The sequence below is a fragment of the Neovison vison genome, chromosome 3, assembly GCF_020171115.1.
Source record: "Neovison vison isolate M4711 chromosome 3, ASM_NN_V1, whole genome shotgun sequence".
Taxonomy (NCBI): domain Eukaryota; kingdom Metazoa; phylum Chordata; class Mammalia; order Carnivora; family Mustelidae; genus Neogale; species Neogale vison.
This window is the reverse complement of record NC_058093.1, coordinates 114,566,112-114,581,452: the sequence shown is the minus strand read 5'-3', so window position 1 is coordinate 114,581,452 and position 15,341 is coordinate 114,566,112.

The following is a 15,341-nucleotide window of genomic DNA, read 5'->3' as shown; positions in this document are numbered from 1 at the left end:
TTTTTCTGGGATAAATGCCAAGGAGTAAAGTTATGTGACAGGTACATGTTTAGTTTTTTTTTTAAAATACTGCCAAACAATTTTCTGGATTCTGTACTGTCTGGCATTCCCTCCAGCAATGTATGAGTAGTCCAGTTTCTCTGCGTGCTCATGAACATTTGGACTCTCATTTTTTTTTTTTTAAGAAACTGTGATTTATACGAAGAATATGTCATTGTGGTTTTGATTTGTATTTCACTAATAGCTAGTGACACTGAATATATTGTATAGGCTTATTAGCCATCTGTATATCCTCTTTAGTGAGATGTCTCATCCTGTATTTACTCATTTTTTAGTTTTTCTCTTATTTATTTTTTTATTTTTAAAATTTCTTTTCAGTGTACCAGAATTCATTGTTTATGCACCAACCCAGTGCTCCATGCAATATGTGCCCTCCATAATACCCACCACCAGACTCACCCAACCTCCCATCCCCTGCCCCTCCAAAACCCTCAGATTGTTTTTCAGAGTCCATAGTCTCACAGTTCATCTCACCCTCCAAATTCCCTCAATTCCCTTCTCCTCTTCATCTCCCCATGTCCCATCTCCCCATGAGCCATAATACTCCATAGTGTATATGGACCACATCTTCCTTATCCATTCATTCGTTGAAGGGCATCTTGGTTCTTTCCACAGTTTGGTGACCATGACCATTACTGCTATGAATATTGGAGTACAAATGACCTTTCTTTTCACTACATCTGTATCTTTGGGGTAAATACCCAGTAGTGCAATGGCAGGGTCATAGGGAAGATCTATTTTTAATTTCTTGAGGAATCTCCACACTGTTTTCCAAAGAGGCTACACCAACTTGCATTCCCACCAACAGTGTAAGAGGATTCCCTTTTCTCCATCCTCTCTAACACACGTTGTTTCCTGTCTTGTTAATTTTGGTTATTCTAACTGGTGTAAGGTGGTATCTCAATGTTGTTTTGATTGAATCTCCCTGATGGCTAGTGATGATGAACATTTTATCATTTGTCTGATAGCCATTTGCATGTCTTCATTAGAAAAAGTGTCCATTCATGTATTCTACCCATTTTTTGATGTGATTATCTGTTTTGTGTGTGTTGAGTTTGAGGAGATTTTATAGATCCTAGATATCATCCTTTTGTCTGTACTGTCATTTGGAAATATCTTCTCCCATTCCGTGGGTTGCCTCTTTGTTTTGTTGACTGTTTCCTTTGCTGCGCAGAAGCTTTTGATCTTGATGAAGTCCCAAAAGTTCATTTTTTTTGTTTGTTTGTTTCCTTTGCCTTTGGAGACATATCTTGAAAGAAGTTGCTGTGGCTGATATCAAAGAGGTTACTGCCTATGTTCTCCTCTAGGATTCTTTTTTTTTTTTTTTAAAGATTTTATTTATTTATTTGACAGAGAGATAGCACAAGCAGGCAGAGCGGCAGGCAGAGAGAGAGGGAGAAGAAGACTCCCCGCTGAGCAGGGAGCCCAATGTGGGACTCGATCCCAGGACCCTGAGACCATGACCTGAGCTGAAGGCAGCCACTTAACCGACTGAGCCACCCAGGTGCCCCTCCTCTAGGATTCTGATGGATTCCTGACTCACATTGAGGTCTTATATCCATTTTGAGTTTATCTTTGAGTATGGTGTAAGAGAATGGCATCGTTTCATTCATCTACATATAGCTGTCCAATTTTCCGAGCACCATTTACTGAGGAGACTGTCTTTTTTCCACTGTATATTTTTTCCTGCTTTGTTGAAGATTATTTGACCACAGAGTTGAGGGTCAATATCTGGGCTCTCTACTCTATTCCACTAGTCTATGTGTCTGTTTTTATGTCAGAACCATGCCATCTTGGTGATCACAGCTTTGTAGTAAATCTTGAAATTAGGCACCGTGATGCCACCACTTTTGTTTTTCTTTTTCAACATTTCCTTAGCAATTTGGGATCCCTTCTGGTTCCAAACAAATTTTAGGATTGTGTGCTCCAGCTCTTTGAGGAATGCCAGTGGAATTTTTATCAGAATAGCATTGAAAGTATAGATTGCTCTAGGCAGTATAGACATCTTAACAATGTTTATTCTTCCGATCCATGAGCATGGAATGGTCTTCCATTTTTTGTGTCTTCTTCAATTTCTTTCATGAATGTTTTGTGGTTCCTCAAGTACAGATCCTTTTCCTCTTTGGTTAGGTTTATTCCCAGGTATCTTATGGTTCTTGGTGCTATAAAAAATGGAATTGATTCCCTTTCTGTGTTTTCATTGTTAGTGTATAAGAAAGCAACTGCTTTCTGTACATTGACTTTGTATCCTAGCACATTACTGAATTGCTGTATGAGTTCTAGTAGTTTGGGGGTGCAGTCTTTTGGGTTTTCCATATAAAGTATCATGTCATCTGCAAAGAGAGAGACTTTTACTCCTTCATTGACAATTTGGATAACTTTTATTTTTCTTTGGTGTCTGATTGCTGTTGCTAGGACTTCTAATATTATGTTGAACAAAAGTGGTGAGAGTAGGCATCCTTGTCATGTACCTGATCTCAATGGGAAGGTTGTGAGTTTTTTCCCATTGAGGATAATATTTGCTGTGGGTTTTTCATAGATAGATTTTATGAAGTTGAGGAATGTTCCCTCTATCCCTATACTTTGAAGCATTTTAATCAGGAACAGATGCTGGATGTTGTCAAATGCTTTTTTTGCATCAATTGAAAGGACCATGTAGTTCTCCTTTCTTCTCTTATTGATTTCTTCTATCACATTGGTTGATTTGTGAATGTTGAACCATCCATGAATCCCAGGGATGGATCCCACCTGGTCATGGTGGATAATCTTTTTAATGTGCTGTTGGACCCTATTAGCTAGGATCTTGTTGAGAACCTTAGCATCCATATTCATCAGTGATATTGGTCTGAAATTCTCCTTTTTGGTAGGGTCTTTGCCTGGTTTGGGTATCAGGGTAATGCTGGCTTTATAAAAAGAGTCTGGAAGATTTTTTTCTGCTTCAATTTTTTGAAACAGCTTCAGGGAATAGGTGTTATTTTTTCTTTGAAAGTTTGGTAGAATTCTCCAGGGAATCCATCAGGTCCTGGGCTCTTGTTTGTTGGGAGGTTTTTCATCACTGCTTCAATCTCGTTACTAGATATCAGTCTATTCAGGTTGTCAATATGTTCTTTTTTTTTTCAATTTATTTATTTTCAGAAAAACATTATTCATTATTTTTTCACCACACCCAGTGCTCCATGCAAGCCGTGCCCTCTATAATACCCACCACCTGGTACACCTGGTACCCCAGCCTCCCATCCCCCCCGCCACTTCAAACCCCTCAGATTGTTTTTCAGAGTCCATAGTCTCTCATGGTTCACCTCCCCTTCCAATTTACCCATATTCCCTACTCCTCTCTAACACCCCTTGTCCTCCATGCTATTTGTATGCTCCACAAATAAGTGAAACCATATGATAATTGACTCTCTCTGCTTGACTTATTTCACTCAGCATAATCTCTTCCAGTCCCGTCCATGTTGCTACAAAAGTTGGGTATTCATCCTTTCTGATGGAGGCATAATACTCCATAGTGTATATGGACCACATCTTCCTTATCCATTCATCCGTTGAAGGGCATCTTGGTTCTTTCCATAGTTTGGCGACTGTGGCCATTGCTGCTATAAACATTGGGGTACAGATGGCCCTTCTTTTCACGACATCTGTGTCTTTGGGGTAAATACCCAGGAGTGCGATTGCAGGGTCATAGGGAAGCTCTATTTTTAATTTCTTAAGGAATCTCCACACTGTTCTCCAAAGAGGCTTCACCAACTTGCATTCCCACCAACAGTGTAAGAGGGTTCCCCTTTCTCTTGGTTTAATTTTGGAAGTTTATAGTTTCCCAGGAATGCGTCCATTTCATTTAGGTTGCTTAACTTACTGGCATATAACTGTTGATAGTAATTTCTGATAATTGTTTCTATTTCCTTGGTGTTAGTTGTGATCTCTCCCTTTTCATTCATAATTTTATTAATTTGGGCCATCTCTCTTTTCTTTTGGATTAGTTTGGCCAAAAGTTAATTAAACTTACTGATTTAAACACACACACACACACACACACACACACCAGCTTATAGTTTCATTGATGTGTTCTCCTGTATCTCTAGTTTCTATTCATTGATCTGTGCTCTAATCTTGATTCTTTCCCTTCTTGTGTGTAGAGTTTGCTTAATTTGTTGTTGATTCTCCAGTTCTTTAAGGTGTAAAGACAGCTGGTATATTCTGGATATTTCAGTTTTTTGATGGAGGCTTGGATGGCTATGTATTTCCCCCTTAGAACCGCTTTTGCTGTATCCCATAGGTTTTGGACCAAAGTGTCTTCATTCTCGTTGGTTTCCATGAATTGTTTAAGTTCTTCTTTTATTTCCTTGTTGATCCAAGCATTCTGAATCAATGTGGTCTCTAGCTTCCAGGTGTTCGAGTTCCTTCCAAACTTTTCCTTGTGTTTGAGTTCCAGTTTCAAAGCACTGTGATTTGAGAATATGCAGGGAATAATCTCAATCTTTTGGTATCAGTTGAGCCTTGATTTGTGACCCAGAATTTGGTCTATTCTGGAGAAGGTTCCATGTGCACTTGAGAAGAATGAGTATTCTGTTGTTTTAGAGTGTAATGTTCTGTTATATCTATGAGGTCCATCTGGTCCAAAGTGTCATTCAATGCTCTTGTTTCTTTATTGATTTTCTTCTTGGATGATCTGTCTATTACTGAGAGTGGTATTTTAAGATCTCCTACTATTAATGTATTCATATCAATATGACTCTTTATCTCAAAACAGTTTTCTTATATAATGAGCTGCTCCCATATTGGGGGCATAATTATCTACAATTGTTAGATTTTCTTGGTGGATAGTCCCTTTAAGAATGATGTAGTGTCCTTTTGTATCTCTGACTACAGTCTTTAGTTTAAAATCTAATTTATCTGATATGAGAACCGCTACCCTTGCCTTCTTTTGAGGCCTATTGGCATGATAGATCCTTCTCCATCCCTTTCTGGATGTATCCTTAGGTTCAAAATGGGTCTCTTGTAGACAACATACAAGTGGGTCCTGTCATTTTATCCAATCTGCAACCCTGTGTCATTTAATGGGCACATTTAGGCCATTCATGTTGAGAGTGATTATTGAGAGATACATTTTTTTTGACATCGTGTTTCCTGTTAAGTCTTGTTTCTATAGATTTTCTCCATATATTTCTGTTCAATGATATTCTTAGGATTTTTCCTCTTTTAAAGAACCCCCCTTAATATTTCCTTCAGTGTCAGCTTGGTGGTCTCATTCTCTTTTAAACCTTGCCTGTCTTGGAATCTCTTTATCTCTCCATCCATTTTGAATGTCAGTCTTGCTGGATAAAGTATTCTTGGCTGCATGTTCTTCTCATTTAGTGCCCTGAATACGTCTTGCCAGCCCTTTCTGGCTTGCCGAGTTTCTGTGGACAGGTCTGACGTTATTCTGATGGGCTTTCCTCTGTATGTAAGGAATTTCTTTGCCCTAGCTGCTTTCAGGAGCTCCCATCTACAATTATGATTGATCATTTTCACTATCAGGTATCTGGAGGCCTTTCTAGATTCTGTGATCTTGGGGCCAGACCTTTCTGCCTCTAGTACAGGAATGCTGGTTCCTTTTGCGAGATTGGGAAAATTTTCTTGGAGAGTTTGTTCAACTCTATCTTCTAGTCTTTCTTCTTTCTCCTCCCCATCAGGGATACTAATAATTCTGACATTGGAACGTTTCATGGCATCATTTATTTCCCTAATTCTGCTTTTGTGGCTTCTAAGCTGTTTGTTCCAGTATTCCTCCTGGTCCGTTTTCTCTTGCTTTGTCCTCCAGATCACTAATTTTATCTTCTGCCTCAGTTACCCCAGCTTTTAGAGAATTTAGATTAGATTGGAACTCATTGAGAACCTTGTGAACATCATCCCTGATGGCTTTGACTTCTGCCCTAATCAATTCCATTTTGTCATCAAAGGCTTTCTCCAACCTAGCTATTGCCTGGATAATTGTTAGCCTGAATTCCCTTTCTGACATACCGTCTATGTCCATGTCCAGTAGCTCTGCTGCAGAAGGCCCAGTCTCTGAATTTTTCTTCTGTTGGGTATTCCTCCTTCTGGTCATTTTGGTGATAGATGGCTTAATGGATGTTTAGGTGAATGTATCGACCATGGTGCAGGCAAGGTGCACCCTGGAACACTTCTGAGCAATCAAGAGTCCCCACCAGAAAGAAAGAAAAGAGAAAAAAAAAAAAGAGAGAGAGAGACAGAGACAGGAAAAAAAGGAAGATAAAATAAAGGAGAAGGCCCAGCCCAAATGAGACCCAAGGTAAGATTTATGAAGTATACAAACAAAGACAGACAAACAAAAAGTCTGACAAAAGTAGATGACAAGAGAAAAATATAAATTAATAAATAAAAACAAAACAAAACAAAAAAGAACATGGGGGACATGGGGAGATGGAGAGGAAAAGGGAGTTGAGGGAAATTGGAAGGGGAGGTGAACCATGAGAAACTATGGACTCTGAAAAAGAACCTGATGGTTTTGAAGGGCCAGGGGGTGGGAGGTTGGGGGAACCAGGTGGTCGGTATTAGAGAGGGCACGGATTGCATGGTACACTGGAAGGGGTGCAAAAACAATAGATACTCTTTGTTTTCTTGACTGTTTCCTTTGCTGTGCAGAAGCTTTTGATTTTGAAGAAGTCCCAAAAGTTTATTTTCGCTTTTGTTTCCTTTGCCTTTGGAGACATATCTTGAAAGAAGTTGCTGTGGCTAATATCGAAGAGGTTATTGCCTATGTTCTCCTCTAGGATTCTGATGGATTCCTGTCTCACATTGAGGTCTTTTATCCATTTTGAGTTTATCTTTGTGCACAGTGTAAGAGAATGGTCGAGTTTCATTCATCTACATATAGCTGTCCAGTTTTCCCAGCACCATTTATTGAAGAGACTGTCTCTTTTCCACTGTATATTTTTTCCTGTTTGTCGAAGATTATTTGGCCATAGAGTTGAGGGTCTATATCTGGGCTCTCTACTCTGTTCCACTGGTCTATGTGTCTGTTTTTATGCCAGTACCATGCTGTCTTGGTGATCACAGCTTTGTAGTAAAGTTTGGAATCAGGTAACGTGATGCCCCCAGTTTTATTTTTGTTTTTCAACATTTCCTTAGCAATTCGGGGTCTCTTTTGATTCCATACAAATTTTTGGATTATTTGCTCCAGCTCTTTGAAGAATACCGGTGGAATTTTGATCAGAATGGCATTAAAAGTACAGACTGCTCTAGGCAGTATAGACATTTTAACAATGTTTATTCTTCCGATGCAAGAGCATGGAATGGTCTTCCATCAACCCACGGAATGGGAGAAGATATTTGCAAATGACAGTACAGACAAAAGGATGATATCTAGGGTCTATAAAGAACTCCTCAAACTCAACACACACAAAACAGATAATCATATCAAAAAACAGGCAGAAGATATGAACAGACACTTCTCCAATGAAGACATACAAATGGCTATCAGACACATGAAAAAATGTTCATCATCACTAGCCATCAGGGAGATTAAAATTAAAACCACATCGAGATACCACCTTACACCAGTTAGAATGGCCAAAATTAGCAAGACAGGAAAAACATGTAGAGAAAGGGGAACCCTCTTTTTTTTTTTTAAAGATTTTATTTATTTATTTGAGAGAGAGAGACAGTGAGAGAGAGCATGAGCGAGGAGAAGGTCAGAGAGCGAAGCAGACTCCCCATGGAGCTGGGAGCCTGATGTGGGACTCGATCCCGGGACTCCAGGATCATGCCCTGAGCCGAAGGCAGTCGTCCAACCAACTGAGCCACCCAGGCGTCCCTTTTTTTTTTTTTTTTTTTTTTTTTTTTTAAAGATTTTATTGAAAGGGGAACCCTCTTACACTGTTGGTGGGAATGCAAGTTGGTGTAGCCACTTTGGAAAACAGTGTGGAGATTCCTCAAGAAATTAAAAATAGAGCTTCCCCTATGACCCTGCAATTACACTCCTGGGTATTTACACCAAAGATACAGATGTAGTGAAAAGAAGGGCCATGTGTACCCCAATGTTTATAGCAGCAATGGCCACGGACGCCAAACTATGGAAAAAAACAAAATGCCCTTCAACAGACCAATGGATAAGGAAGTTTTGGTCCATATACACTATGGAGTATTATGCCTCCATCAGAAAGGATGAATACCCACCTTTTGTAGCAACATGGATGGGACTGGGCGAGATTATGCTCAGTGAAATAAGTCAAGCAGAGAAAGTTAATTATCATATGGTTTCACTTATTTGTGGAGCATAACAAATAGCATGGAGGACAAGAGGAGTTAGAGAGGATAATGGAGTTGGGGGAAATTGAAAGGGGAGGTGAACCATGAGAGACTATTGACTCTGGAAAACAATCTGAGTGGTTTGAAGCGGCGAGGAGTGGGAGGTTGGGGGAACCAGGTGGTGGGTATTAGAGAGGGCACGGATTGCATGGAGCACTGGGTGTGGTGCAAAAACAATAAATACTGTTATGCTGAAAATAAATAAATAAATTAATTAATTAAAAAAAAACAATGAATACTGTTATGCTGAAAAGAAATAAAAAAAATTTAAAAAAAGAACCCTGTCAAAATGAACCCCAAGTATAAGATTTATATACTACCAGGACAAAAACAAATACATAGTAACACTGACAGAAGAAAAACATGGGAGGGTGGTTATAAATTCTCAGTGTGGGCAAGGAAGGTTATTTTGATTCTTCCTGGATGTATCTTGATATGTTTGTTAAGGGAGTCAAATTTCCTAAGATAAAGGGGGATTAAAAACTGGTTTGCCTATAGGGGTAGCATTAATTGGGGAAAGGGGATTACCTTGAAGCTTATATCTATATGAATATTAAAATAAAATAAATTAAAACATAGAAAATCAAAAGAAAAACACAGGTATATGTACCAAAAAAGTTCCAGTTAAAAGGTTATTATGGAATTTGTTGTACTGAACATCTCATTGTGATGGTAAATAGGTTAAAAAGTTTTATATAAAAAAATGAAAAGAACCATAATAGTGGGAACAAATTAAAAAATAAAAGTTGGATCTATGACATAGTGGTGGTTGTCCTCTTTTTTTGTTTGTTGGTTTTTTGGCTGTCTTTCTGGGGAAGGGGTCTGCCACATGGTTTTTCTGGATCGAGTCCTCCTACCCTCATCAAGGGCCTGGGCTTTTAGGAAACCAGTTTTTGGATTTTGTTCTCTGGAGTGTTTTTTTTTTTTTTTGTTTTGTTTTGTTTTGTCTTTTTTGTTGTTAGTTTGTTTTCTCTCCCCTTGCCAGCTTTTTGTGGTTCTTTGGAGGTCAGAGGAAAGCAAACTGCACCCAGACCCCCTTTTCAGGGAGAAGACTCAGTCTGTTCCCCTCTGGGTGCTCCAGAGATATAAATTCCCCCTCTACCATCGCAGAGCATGTCCCCAGTCACAGTCTCTGAGGTCATAGGAACTCCCATTTGTACCCAAAACCAGGAGAAATACTAGCCGCGGATGTCTGGGCAGCTCCAGACTACCAGAGAGTTCCCAATCAGAGAGAGCACACTGAGATTTTTATGCTGGCCCGGGCTGGGAGTGTTGGGAATATCCCAGTGCTGGCAAGCACCTGCAGGGACCTCCCTTAGGAGAGGTTGTGGAACGCAGCTCAGACCCTGGTCTGTTGCAGTTCAAGAGAGCACAGGCTGGCACAGACTCCCTCATGAGCACCACCACCCAGTCACTCTCAGGTTCCCTGGAAGCTCAGGGACCTAGACCTGGCTACTTCTCTGCATTCTGGTTCCCGGCCAGCAGTGGCTGTTCTGGTCCTTGGGCTTAAGTCCCTGTCCCTAACCGCCCAATTCCACCAATTTCCCCTTAAGATCTTTTGCTTTTTTGAGTGCTTTCAAGCAGACTTCAAGTTAATGCCGGTCCCCAATCATAGGGAACTCTTGTATTGGGGTTTTACTTTCCAATGGGTCACTTCTGGTGGCTTCCTCCCCCTTTTGTTTATTTTCTGATATCAGTCCAATGTTCTCACTCTGCTTTAACTGTCCACTGGCCTCTTTGGCTTCCATAGAGATCCGGAAGTGTATAATTCTAATCTCAGTCTGATTTCATGGGTGATGAGAGTTCTTTGGTAAGTAATCAGCTCACTTTAGGGGACAGGTTGAAACAGCACCTCCTACTTCTCCACCATCTTGCCTCCTATCCTAGGTTTATTTTTGTTTTGTTGATCCTTTATCATCATAGGATATCCTTCTTTGTTTCTACTATTTTTTTCCCTGAAATCTATTTTACATGATTTTAAATGGTCTCTTTATTTTTATTAATATTTCCATAATGTATTCTTCCATTACATAACTTTATCTATTAATGAACTTATGTTTGACATGAGTTGTACTGAAGACAAATATATTTGAGTCATTCTTTTTATGCACTGCCAATCTGCCTTTGAATCAATATATTTAGACCATTTACATAAAGCTAATTATTAATATATGATGGCTTATATCTCTCATTTTCTTATTTGTTTTTGTTTATTCATTTTATCTTTCCTTTATTTAATGTTTCTTATTATCCTATGGGTTTCTTGTATATATGTATTCATATATTAAAAATTATATACATATAGATATGTATATGTATATGAATCCCATGTTGACATGTTTATAGTCTTTTTGAGTAAATTACTTTGTGTAGTTTTTGCTGTGTTTTCTGTAGGTATTACAGTGCATGTATGTAAATTATTATAGTTTACTAGTATTGATGTTTTCCTCCTTTGACTAGCAAAGAAAGCTTAATACATGTTAAGTCTTTTCTGTTTCCTACTTTTTGTTTGGAGAGTTTTCTTTCATCGTGTGTGTGTGTGTGTGTGTGCGTGTGTGTGTGTGTGTGTGTGTGTTTCTAGCAACAAATTCTCTTCCTTTGTCTGAGACCATCTTTATGTCCTCTTCATGTATTATTATTATTATTTTTAATAATAGGCCAATGTTTAGAATGTAAATTAGTGATTGTCAGGCACTGGGTTGAATATTAACTGTTAATATTCCACAATGAATTCCATTTTCAATTGTAAAAGTCAGGTTTTTTTTTTTAAGCTTATTCATGGAGTTATGCAACCTGCCACTATCTAATTCCAGAATATTTTCCTCACTTTCAAAAGAAACTCCCTACACATTAGCAGTTGCTACTCAGTCCAGCCTCAACCCAGTGCCTGACAATCACTAATTTACATTCTAAACATTGGCCTATTATGACATTAAATACAATAGGAATTGTAATATGTAGCCTTTTTTATCTTGCTTCTTTCATGTGACTTGTTTTTCAAGATCCATCCATGTTTGATCATCTATTAGTAATATATTCCTTTTTTTTTTACATCTGAATAATAACCGTCATATAAATACAACACATTTTGTTTATCAATTCTTTAGTTAATGAACATTGTATTGTTTCCACTGTTTGGTTATTATAATGATATTATGATTTTTTAAAGATTTTTTAAAATTTATTTACCAGAGAGGAGCAAGAGAGAGAGAGCACACAAGCAGGGAAAGCAGCAGGCAGAGGGAGAAGACTCCTGCTGAGCAGGGAGCCTTGTGTGGGACTCTGATCCCAGCACCACGGGGATCTCACCTGAGTTGAAAGCAGCTGCCCAACCAACTGAGGCATCTAGTCATCCCAATCCTATCAAGTTTTTATATTAATTTATATTCCCAGTTGTCTCAGGTTTGTATCCAAGAGTGAAATTCATAAATAATATGGTAATTCTATATTTAATTTTTTAAGTAATAGCCAAAATGTTTTCCAAAGCATTTTATTTTCCTGCTTGCCATATATAAGGATTATAATTTCTCTATATTTTTACAAAAACTCATTTCTTATTTATCTATTTTTAAATTACAGTAATGTTAAGGAGTAAGAACTGATGTCTCATGGTTTTCATTTACATATTTCTAAGAACTAATGATGTTGAATGCATATTTCATGTGCTTGCTGGCCATTTGCATATTACCCTTGGAGAAATGTTTATCACTTTTAGTTTTTTAATTGATACCATTTAGCATGCAGTATGTTATCAGTTTTAACTGTACAATATAATAATTCAACCACTTTATATGTTACTAAATATTTATCACAGTATGTGCACTCTTAAATCCCCTTTATCTGTTTCAAACATTCTCCTACTCACCTTCCTTCTGGCAACCGGCGGTATGTTCTCTATATCTAAGAGATTGGTTTTTTTTGTTTGATTGTTTCTCTCTTTTTCCTTAGTAAGTTCATTTGTTTTGTTTCTTAAACTCTACATGAATGAAATAATATGCTATTCATCTTTCTCTAACTAATCTCACTTAGCATTAAACCCTCTAGTTGTATCCATGTTGTTGCAAATGGCAAGATTTTATTCCTTTTTTATAGCCAAGTAATATTTATATCTATATAAACATGTGTGATCACAACTTTTTTAATCCATTCACCTACAGTTCCATATCTTTGCTATTGTAAATAATGCTAGAATAAAGATAGGAGTGCATATACCTTTTTGAGTTTATGCTTTCAGTTTCTTTGGTTAACTAGTTACTAGAGAATTAATGGATCATGTGGTACTTCTGTTTTTAATTTTTTCAAGACCCCCCCATATTGTATCCATATGGCTGTACCACTGCATTCCCAACAACTGTGCACAAATGTTTCTTTTTCTCCATATTCTCACCAGTACTTGTAATTTCTTGTCTTTTTTGATTTTAGCCATTTTGAAAGTTGTGAGGTGATTGTTATGCCCCAATAATGGGTCTGTGATTAAAGGAGTGAGACTGATACAAAGCGAAGGTCAAGCAAAGCTTTATTTTGTGCCAAGCATCAAGAATCTAACCTAATGTTCAGGGCCACACCTCTTACAAGAGAGGGCGACCCTTTTGTTTCACAGGCTAGCTTTTAAGGGCAAAGGCCATGAGGTCGGGCCTGGCCACGCACAGGTGGCCGATGAGATTGTAATACACACAGGAAACTCCACAGTGCTAGGTGACCAATTGAGTTACAATTTACCCTAGTAGATATTTGAACCAGCCTATTGCACCTTGATTGGAATTGGCGCCAAAAGGGCTCCCAAAGGGTGGGACCCATACTCCTTGGTAACCAGAGAGACAGTATGCATACCCCCCACTGATTGGATGTCTCCACCTGGCCTGACCCACCTTTGTATCTGGGCTTTGTTACCTGAAGTTGGTTTCCCGGACTTGTCTCCAAGTAAATCCCCTGGGGGAAGGGGAGCAGGGACAGTTTCTAAATAGGTCCTTACAGTGATATCTCTTGGTAGTTTTAATTTACATTTCCCTGATAATTAGTAACACCGAACATCTTTTTATCTGTCTGTTGACCATCACTATGTATTCTTTGGAAAAATATCTATTCAATTCCTCTCCCATTTTTTATTGGATTCTTTGTTTGGTGTTGGAGTGTATATCTTCTTTTTATATGTATTTTTTAGTTTACCCCTTGTTGGATACCCCATTTACAATCTTCTCCCATTGGTAGGTTGCCTTTTTGTTTTGTTGATGGTGGGTTTTTTTGGTGGTTTAGAAAGGTGTACAAATGCTTTTTACTTTGTTGTAGTCCCAATAGTTTAATTTTGGTTTTGTTTCCCTTTCTTGAGGAGACCCATCTATAAGTGTTTCTATGGTCAATATTAAAGAAATTACTGACTTTTTTTTCTTTTAGAAAAAAAAATTATAATTTATAATTTAAAATTTATAATTTCACGTTTCACACTTAGGTCTTTAATCTACCTTAAGTTTATATTAGCATAGGGTTTAAGAAAGTGGTCTAAATTAATTCTTTTGCAAGTGCCTGCCCAGTTTTCCCAGCACCATTTGTTGAAGAGATTGTCTTTTCCTCATTGTATATTCTTGTCTCCCTTGTCATAGATTAACACACTGTGGAAATGTGGATTTACTATTGGACTCTCCAGTCTCTTTCATAGATTTTTGTGGCTGTTTTTGTGCCAGTACCATAGTCTTTTATTACGAAAAAACTTTGAGATTGTGATACCTCCAGCTTTGTTCTTCTTTTAAAAGGTTTCTTTGGCTATTTGGAGTCTTTTGTGATTCCATACAAATTTTAGGATTGTTTGTTCTAGTTATGTTCTAGTTCTAGTTCTAGTTTGTTCTAGTTCTAGAAAAATGCTGTTGGTATTTTGGTAGGTCTCACATTAAACCAGTAAATTGCTTCATGTAGATAGGCATATTAACCATATTGGTTCTCCCAATCCATGAGTATAGAATATCTTTCCATTTGTTTGTGTCATCTTCAGTTTCTTTCATCATTATTTTATAGTTTTGGAGGTATAGGTACTTTACCTCATTTGTTAAGTTTATCCCTACATATTTATTTCTGGTGCAATTGAATAGAGTTTTCTTAATTTTTCTTTCTGCTACTTTATTGTTACTGTGTAAAAATTCGACAGAGAAATTTTAATGGAAATTATTTTAACTTTTGTGTGTATTTATTATTGTACTGCAAGAGACATTACCTATTCTTAAACTAAACCCGTTTCAAATAATTTGCTTATAGTTTCTTCTATATCATAGGTTGTATAATTTTAAAAATATTATTTATTATTATTATTATTAATTCATTTATCTTAGGATTTTATTTATTTATTAGAGAAAGAGAGAGAATGAACATGGGGAGGCACACAGAGAGAGAAACAGACTCCTACTGTGCAGGGAGCCTGACATGGAGCTCAATTCCAGGACTGTGAGATCATGACCTGCGCCAAAGGCAGTTGTTTAACCCACTGAGCCACTCAGACATCCCTGTAATCATTATTTTTTGGTGGAATTTAGGTGCACATTTTTTTCAATATTAATGAAACATGATTCATCCATTTTTCTGCTTACTTTTACATTTATTGTAATTTCTGAGGAACTGCTACATACATCAAGATTACAATGATTCTTTTGAGTAGTTTTTGAGTAGTTTTATAATTTCAGCTCTTACATATAGGTCTTTGTTATATCTTCAGTTAATTTTTGAATATTTTGCAGGGCTGGGGTCCAGATTCACTCTTTAGTATGTGGATATTCAGTTGTACCAGTGCTATTTTAGGAAAAAAAGCTATTCTTCCCTCTGAATAGTTATGGCATACTTGTCAGTATCAATTGACTATAGACCTATGGATTTATTTGTGGGTACTTGATAACCTTATATTGGTCTGTATTTCCATCCTTATGCCAGCACCACACTTTCTATACTACTGTGGTTTTATAGTAGATTTGAAATTGGGAAGTGTGATTTCTCCA